Raw genomic sequence first — 9,607 nt, forward strand, 5'->3', positions numbered from 1 at the left:
ATTGAAGGTGGCCAAGCAATGGCTGCAACGGAAGAGGTCCCGACGTCATATGAAGAAGCTATGGCGAGTGCGGACCAAGTGGAATGGAAGAGGGCTATGCAGAGCGAGTTGAAGTCGCTCGTAGCAAACAAGACATGGAAGCTGGTGCCGAGACCAGCTCACCAACGACCGATCGGCTGTCGTTGGGTATTCGCATTGAAACGCAACGAGAAGGGACAAGTCATTCGTCACTAGGCCCGTCTCGTAGCCAACGGTTACTCGCAACGTCACGGAGTGGACTATGAAGAGACGTACGCCCCGGTGGCTTACCTGAACTCGATTCGTGCCAAGTTGGCAAAGTGCGACGCAGATGGATACGACATCGAGCAATGCGACGTCGACACCGCGTTCCTGTACGGCAGGCTAGAAGAAGAGATCTACATGGCCTTGCCGGAGGGACTCCGAGACCTCTTGACACTTGCCGAAGAAGATGGTGAAGAGGACGTCGTCTGTATGTTGCTGCAAAGTTTGTACGGACTCAAACAGGCGTCACGAGTATGGAACGAAACGATTGACGCGCACCTCAAGGTGATGGGATTCAAGCCTGCTGACGCCGACCCGTGTGTGTACACAAGAGGGGATGGAGACGACCACTGCATTGTGTGTCTCTACGTGGACGACATGCTGATCGCATCGCGGGACAATGCGGTGATTACATCGGTGAAGGCTGGAATCGCGGAGAAGTTTCGAATCAAAGACCTCGGGCGCGCACGTTTCATTCTTGGAATTGAGATCGACTACAACATGGATCGCAAGACACTGAGGATCTCTCAACAAGCTTACACCGAGTCGATCATCAAGAAGTTTGGGCAAGAGAACGCGAAGCCGTGCACATCGCCTATGGAAGCTGGAGTTCATCTGACCAAGGCCGACGAACCGCAGGCGGAAGAAGAGAAGACCAAGATGAAGTCGAAGCCCTACCGATCGCTGGTGGGCAGCCTGATGTACCTGGCATGTGGAACACGACCTGACATTTCGGTCGCCGTTGCCGAGTTGAGTCGTTTCCTGGAGAACCCTGGCCAGAAGCACTGGGACGCCGGAATCAAGGTAGTGCGCTACCTACTGAAGACCAAGGACGTGGGCATCACGTACGATGGGTTATGTGGAACCGAGCTCGTCGCCTACTCGGATGCGGACTTGGCCGACAGCCGCGACGACCGTCGTACCGTAAGCGGGACGATGTTAATGATGTGCGGTGCTCCTGTGGTGTGGCGTTCGACGTATCAGAAGACTGTCGCGTTAAGTTCTACAGAGGCCGAGTATATGGCTCTGAGCGAATGCGTGAAGGAGTGCGTCTGGATGCGCCGTCTATTGAAGGACATTGGCACTGAACAAGTGGGGGCTACGGTGATCTACGAAGACAACCAAGGCGCGATGGCACTGGCGAAGAATGTTGGATACCAAGCTCGCACGAAGGACATCGACATACGCTACCATTTCATTCGCGAGAAGGTGGTGAGCAACGAAGTCGAGCTGGAGTATGTGGAGACCAAGAACCAGCTCGCTGACTTCATGACGAAGGGTCTATCGTCGAAGACGCTCCGCTACTTGATGATATGTAGCAACGTTGGACCCAAGCTCGAGACATCGAATTGAGTGGGGGTGTTGAGGTTGCACTTCGCTGTCTGATCGACTGGATCCCTACCGCGAGGCAGACGGCCTGCGCGTGCTGCCATGTGCCACCGGGGTCTGTGGTTGAAGATGGGAAGATCTCGCAACCTGATTGGCTGGACTATCTCTGATACTGGAATGTGATTGGACGACAACTTCAATTTGGGTGCTTATGATTTGCATGTGTTGAGTCAACCGTTTTGAGCCGCAGCCGTGACTAGGCGGATCAGTCTTACGACTGGCAACTTCGTTTGGACCGCAGCCGAGATCGTTTGGACCACATCTACAAGCCTCACCTACTAGGGAACATTGCATACAGTAGGGACTGCTAGCTGGCAAACACACTAACCTAAATCGAGCTCACTTTCGGATTTCCTTCCAACTACTCACTCGACTACCAAGCCTCATTCGCACACTCTCAATTCTCCCCTTTCACTTCTCTCTATACTATTCAGCGCGCTACCGCAGTCTACGGTGCCGCCACACTTGCAATTTTAATAGTATTCGATAATAGTTCATCACCTGACGAGCTAACCGTTCATATTTGAAAGCAAAAACGACTCCTGCTTCTCCGCACTTCTCTCACCAATTGTGAACCTTTGCTGAGCTGGACCCATTCCAGCTCTGTACCAGGTTGCTTTATAACGAGCGACGGCCTCGGAAAGAACAATAGGAATGGTCGCCGTGGCGGGTGGGGGCAGCTTGGTTGACTACCAAACCGTACTCTCGGTAAGCCGATTGATCCGACTTCGCACTCACTTGTGCTCTCGGCTGCCAGTTTCCAACTGGGGTTTTTATTATCTTTTGCTTTTACCTTTTCTGCGGCCCTCTTGGCCTCCTTTAGAACACACGAATTGCACCTAGCTACTCCTAACATGCACTTAGGTTCACATCCACTTCCGAACGCTATCTGAACGTCCTTGTGTGTCGACTTGAAACACAATCTGCCTGCACCCTGTCAACAGGATGGAGCAGAACACTTCCCCCTCGAACAGTGAGACGGGAATATGCACTAAAACATTTACTGCTCGGTCGATCGATAATGCGCGATGCGGGATGATGTTAACGACGTTTTTGCCGTCCACGACGGGTTTGCGCCGGCTGTGCACTCTCAATGCCAAGCGCGTGTGCCCTCTTCTGCACCGCCTGATCTGACGCGTTATCCTCGACAAAACGTTCAACAAGTCGAGGTTGATCTTCCATCATAATTTTCGCTGGCTCCCAAGCAGCTTCAACTTCTTCTAAGCCAAACCATTTCACCTTTATTTCCCAGGCACGCAGCTCACGACCAAAACGGCATTCTAGAAACTTCTCAACTAGATGCCCGCCTTCGCCATGAATGATGTGTTCGATAAGATCCTCTGTGACTTCACGGCTACCTTCTGCATACAACTTTAATCGCGACGCGTGCACCACTTGAATGTCGTATGGTGCGACCATATTTCGCACTTCAAACGTGTAGTCGTTTAGCGTTTTGATTATTCGTCGGGGTCCCCTCCATTGAACGGCCAATTTGTTCACTCTGGAGAGTACTTGGCCGACCAGCACAAAATCACCAACAGTGAACTTAGTCAATACAACACCAGGGCGAGCGGCTTGTCGCTTACGTGCCTGTGAGCGCCGCTTATCACTTGTCTCTGCGAGCTTCTTATGCATCATTTCCAAAGCCTCCTGAACAGCGACTAAGTGTTGCTTCTGCTTCTCGATAACCCAGTCGAGACTCACAACGTTTTGGTCTTGTTCATGCAGAACAGCGCCAACCGGCGTTTGTGCGGGTAACGCAGTAAATGCAGTGACCGGGGCAACATCATCGAGCCGACCCCTGGCATGTGATTAAGTGCCATTTGCACAAGCGGCAAGATATCCGGCCAATGAGTCATAGCCAATTTCTGCTCACTCATCAAAGCACGAACGCAGCGCAGCAACCACCGATTCACCACCTCAACAGTGCCATTAGCACATGGCGTGTAGGCGGTCACAAAATGATGCTGAGATCCTAGTTTCTTTTGCAGCATCTCGATTACGGTGTTTTTGAAATGAGATCCTTGATCAGATACCCATTGGAAAACAACTCCATATCTCTTAAACCAGTTTGTTAGTCCGTGAAACACATCGGTGCTAGTTGCCACGAAACACGAAATGAGCTCGACGAAACCCGACATATCGTCTTTCAAAACCTAAACGTAGCACAGTCCTTCTGAGCCGGTAGCCATGCTCAAGAAATCAAAATGAAGAACCTCGTTTGGTTTTGTCCCATGAACTGCCTCACCAAATGGTCTGGGGACAATGCCCGAACTGTTTCCTCAATGTTATCCCAGATAAAAAAAAACTCGCGCAAATGCTTGAGTGTCGTGTGCGCACCACGGTGACCGGCAATACCAGCATGGGCCACTATACACAGTCTTGTCTGAAAATTCGTAGCCGTTGCCGGGATCCACACACGCTCGCGTTCATCACGAAAAACTTCACTGTTTGAATCCCAATGCAGTTTGTGCTTGGTCGCGGAATTCGGAGCAGTAGAGGTCGCTGCTGCCGGTCCCTCCCCCACCGAAACCGCATCACTGATTAAATCTCGAACTTCTGCTAGTGATGGCCACACGAAATCTCGAGCTTCGAGAGGGGAAATAGGAAATTCATCAATTACACTTACCACGGCGACACGCACCGGAGTAGTGCCTTGCTCAGCTAGATTGGTTGCTCCCCAACGGGACAATAAATCTCCCCAAACATTTTCAGCTCCAGAAATATGCTCGATGACGTACGGAAATAGTGAAAGCGCGATCGACCAGCGTTGCAAGCGATCTGCTTGATAGCGTGCAATACCGCTGTCAAAGACTTCGGGGTTGAAAATATACATTAAGTTTCTGTGATCAGTGAAAATTGTAAAGCCGCCTGGGCGGAGCAGCAAATATTCGAGTCTTTTACAATTATTGCGTAAGCCTCCTTCTCAACCGTTGGCTATCGTAATGAAGCACCAGTAAAATTTCCACTCAAAAATGCTAAAGGCGAGTGTCGCTGTTCATCGAGCGGTTTTCCAGCGTCTTCTTTCGGTATCTGCGTGACGACCGACCCCAATATTCTGCACTTGCATCTGTAAAAAGGCAGACCAGTGCGTCATCTTTTGGATGCGCCAACGGGTCCATTTTCAACAGCGCTCTTTTTTCAACGGCCACAGCTTCTTCATGAGTTCTATCCCATCCCACGTCACTTAGTTTGACACGAGCTAGGATGTTCTTCTTTCGGCTTTTCGCCACATTGGCGGCTACATCCAGTAGCTCGTATAGTACACCCGACAGCTTTGCGTAATCAGGAATACTAGCCCTCGTCCTGTTAATGGCGCACAATAGCTGCTGCAAATCGGCTGCAGTTTGTGGCATCGGCATTTCAACCAAACCTGCCACTCTGTCCGAACAGTGTGAAATGCCATCACCACCGATCGTTCGGCCGCACCACTGCACTTTTCTCGTGAAAAAAATGACACTTCTTCGGATGAAGTTTGAGACCGTACTCCGAGCAGCGCTGGAGCACTCGTTCCAACAAATTCAATAAACCAGAGATTGATGATTCATAGCCAAGGATATCATCAAGCCACGCTAGGACTCCGTGATACAGAATATCACCAAAAACCAATTCAACTGAACCTTGACAATGGGCAACAGAATCGGACGCGCCCATGGGTACCCTCGTTGGTGTATACATCCCCTTGTGAGTCATTATGGTGTGCATTTCTTGGCAAATGCGTGCTAGCAACAGCTGCCTGTACCCGCGAAACCTGTCAAGGACAAAATAAAATTCAGACCCTTCCAAAGAGCTCATAGCCATTTCAAGATTTGGCATAGGCCAAGTCATTGGTTCTGTGCACTTGTTCACACGATGAGTATCCACAACCATACGTAGACCATCATCCTGCTTCGGAACCGCAAGCGCTGGGGAAGCCCATCTGCTACGGTGGTTTTCATATAACAATCCAGCTTTCACAAGCTCGTCAACGTGTCGTTCTAGAAATTCCCGATGCAACGGGGGATAGCATTTCACAGGTTTTGCACCAGATTTCAAATGCACTTCAAGTGGTGGGGCCTTCAGAGGCGGATCACCACCAAATTTGAGACGAAAAACATCTTCACGCTGAAAAACGATTCGACGCAGCTCTTTCGCAGCATTCGGCGGCAATCCTTGCCCCACCGCATCTTGAATCGTAGCTTCTAGTGCACTACGAACATCCGCCGTTGTTTTTGACTTATCTTGGTCGACAGCGGGAGTTGAAGCACGAAAATCTTTTTCATCCGGCGCTGACATGATGTCATCTTCCAACCGGACCCGCTCTCGAAGCTGCTGAACACGAACTATCGGAGGCTTATCCACGGACGATAGCGCATCTGAACCAGCCAAAGCAATATTAGTAGGGCTCATCGCTTCCAAATCCCACACAGGTTGTTTCCGCAAAGCCTTCACAAGGCAACCATCCGTTGAATAACCTAGTTTCTTCATTACCGGACGTCCAATACCGAGAGATAACGTATCATCACCGTCATACTCCCAGCATTTTAGATTTCGCCAACGCAATGGACCAGCTGAAGTAGTAAGAATCACTTCATCAAAGCATACCATGAGCGTCACAGGTAGAGTCCTGTCACCGAATGGTAAAAGTTCACATTTCTTCTGGGCCAATCAGATAAACTTGACAATACTTTCAAGATGGCGAATGACACCAACACTAACCACCGTATCATCGGCCCCTGAATCCAGCAGAGCAGCTCGAACTGGAGCAGTGTCCACGGTGACATCCACGCACCCATCATCGTCTTCAAAAAGAGAATCGAGGTGGTCTTGTTGGCCAGGGCCGCTTTCCGGCACTGGGACCTAAATCTTCGTAATCTTGGTTGCTTTTTCGCGCTGCTCCGCTCGCCACACAGCAATCAGTGTCTTGGCTTCACCCTCAACAGCTAACGGACAGTCTTTTACTCGATGTTCTGTCGAGTTGCACTTTAGGCAAGGGAACGCCGTTTGCTCAGGAACTTTTTGCGACGGTGTTGCAGCACCTTGAGTGTTTGGTTTCACACTCGAAAATTTTTGCGATTTTTGTTTCGGTGTTTGCTGTTGTTGTTGCTGCTGCCCTCGACCGCCTTGTAAACCTTTCGATGGTCCTGGGCCCGACCCTTGTTGTCCCCCAGGTTTCTGCTGTTCCTTTGGCTTCGCAGCACCCGAGCTTGTCGAGCCCATGGCAGTCTCCCAGACAATGTATCCGCGAAGCAGCTCTCGAACCCACTTGGAGAAACGAACGACATCCTTTTTGTAAGCCTTGAACTGCTCCTGAGTTAACTTCCGCTCCACAGCTAGCTTGAACGCAGGAGGTGCTAACGCAGCGACCAAATAATTCACCGACTTCTTTGGTTCACGATCCCGGATAACATGGTCCATACTATGCTTGATCAACACTAGTTCCATGTCATCAATCGATTTTTCAACACGAGACACCGCATCAGGAAGTGACACGTCCATCTTGAAGGACTTCATTTCCTTGTCGACAGCAGTATAAACATATCATTTTCGGGAACGCGTGCTTCGAGAAAATATTGAACTAGCATGGCTTCAGTCACGTTTTCCACCGTAGTTTCCAGCTCGTAAAAACAAATCCGCCGCAACGTTCTAGACTCAACACAATTTTTAACCGGCATCACGTACGGCTTGTTGTATGCTGACTCGTACGCACTCAGCGCAAAACACTAGGTTTGATATGCGCGCATGAATTCTCTGCGCTCGGCCATCGTACGCCCCTTATACAAAGGTGCCCGCGGAAGTGATGGAGCGTTGCTCACACGACTAATCTCACTTACATCGGGCATTTCTTCATCAGAGTCGAAGTAATCCTCAGACTCACCTCCATCGCCGTAAGCGAGAGGTACGCCTCCACCACCACCAACACCACCAGGGTTACCAGGGATTTCACGTCTCGAATCTCCCGGCCTATCATTGTCACCTCCATCGTGTCCAGCCTGGTCTTGGGCCGGTCGCCACGACCGAGAGCGAAATGGGTCACTGTGCCTTGCGGCATTAGCAGCCCCAGTAGCAGCACCACCCACCCCGCGTCGGGCCGCAGCAGTGTCTGCCGTCCGCCTCGGCGAGAGCGACCTGAACGGGCCGCGTCCCAACCGAGCATGCGTCTTGATAGACATGCGCGTCTTCCGAGATGATCGCGCTTGTCTTGTCAATGTCTGGAGTCCTTCATTAACACCTTCGCCTGTCGCCGCAGTTGGCACGCGCGACGGTTCCGGTGGGGGCTCCATGACGAGAACAGCTAGTGGTCGAACTCGCTGAACTAAAGTTAACTTTGATCCGACGTCGCACTCACTTGTGCTCTCGGCTGCCAGTTTCCAACTGGGGTTTTTATTATCTTTTGCTTTTACCTTTTCTGTGGCCCTCTTGGCCTCCTTTGGAACACACGAATTGCACCTATCTACTCCTAACATGCACTTAGGTTCATATCCACTTCGGAACGCTATCTGAACGTCCTTGTGTGTCGACATGAAACACAATCTGCCTGCACCCTGTCGACAGGATGCAGCAGAACACCGATCCGGCACGGCAGCAGAAAATAACCCTCAGAGGGGTGGGGGATGCCGTGTCGTCAAAGCTTGCCAAGAGCGCGGCTTGGGTAGTGATAGAATATCAAGCGCAATTTGACCAATCTACATCACTCAGGATACTTCTTAGCGACAGCTCTCGCTAGGATGTTGCTAAGAAGTATCTTGAGTGATGTGGGTTGAGCTTCTAGAAATCTCTTGAGCGTTTACACGGAATGATGTATCTAAGTAGTGTGTTCAAAGCAAACCAACGTAGCGTTTTCGGTGCCCAACGTCCCAGATGTGAGAACACAGCAGCGCCATCAGAGCGTATGTTGAACCGCCAATACAAGTCCTGGAACCAGTGGCTCATCGGCTACGACTACTGGTTGTACAGCGAGATCAAGGTCAACAACGTGGACGTTGCTGTGAAAGATGCGTCGCTGTTTGACTGGAACGACGGCAAACATTTCACCGGCGACCTCGACTCGGACGGTGTACCGCAGTGTCCCCAAAGCTGATACCGTTTCTACGACAACGCCCCCGGCGCTTGGTTGGACACCAGTTCGTGCGACGGTCAGCCGATCGACATCTCGCTGTAGTCGAATCAAGGCCTGGAGGGTGGATACGGCGACGACTGGGCAGGAAGTCAACCCCGAGAACATGTTCGCCTCCCTTGACGACGAGCAACTTACTATTGTTGCGCACGAAATTGGTCACGGTTTTGGGCTCCCAGGCTTCTACGAGGATGCCGACATGCCTAACTCGAACTTCTCCGTTTGCATCACGAGGGCTGGCTGTAGTGGGCCTAACTTGACTCACTACTTTAGTTTACACGTCGCGCTACGTGTATGAGGAAGCGTAAGTACTTAGTAATTACTTGGGTTAATTATATTTGAATACACAAATATAATTTAAATCAGATAAGACTCCAAGTGACTTAGAATAGGTAAAATGAGAACTGTATTGTTTGTGAAATTGATCTTCCTCCAAAATCTGCTAAAACTGTTTATCATCTATGAAAGGGGTTGACAGCGGCTGGCTGTCAGAGCCCCGCCAATATGCACGTCTCTAATTGGTAGAAAGATGCTGCTTTCTACCAATGGGATCTTTGGGTAGGTGTGGACCACTCATTGTGGTGGTCCACTTCAATGTATCCATTGGTGTGTCTTACACCAAGGCGAGGAAGTATCTAAAACTTTTAACAGATAACCGATCTGTTAAATTCACAAGTGGCTTGCAGCCACTTGTACGTGTAACCCCGTTACACCATCCCCCCCTTAAGGTTAGACGCGCGGGGTCTCCGCACGTCAATCTTCGGAATTGACCACTCGTCAATTCTCCGCGTTTGGAGAAGAAATCCGCGCTCATTCAACGATGAGCACGCCTCAGAAGAA

The sequence above is a fragment of the Phytophthora cinnamomi genome (genome assembly GCF_018691715.1).
Source record: "Phytophthora cinnamomi strain GKB4 chromosome Unknown Contig23, whole genome shotgun sequence".
Classification (NCBI taxonomy): domain Eukaryota; phylum Oomycota; class Peronosporomycetes; order Peronosporales; family Peronosporaceae; genus Phytophthora; species Phytophthora cinnamomi.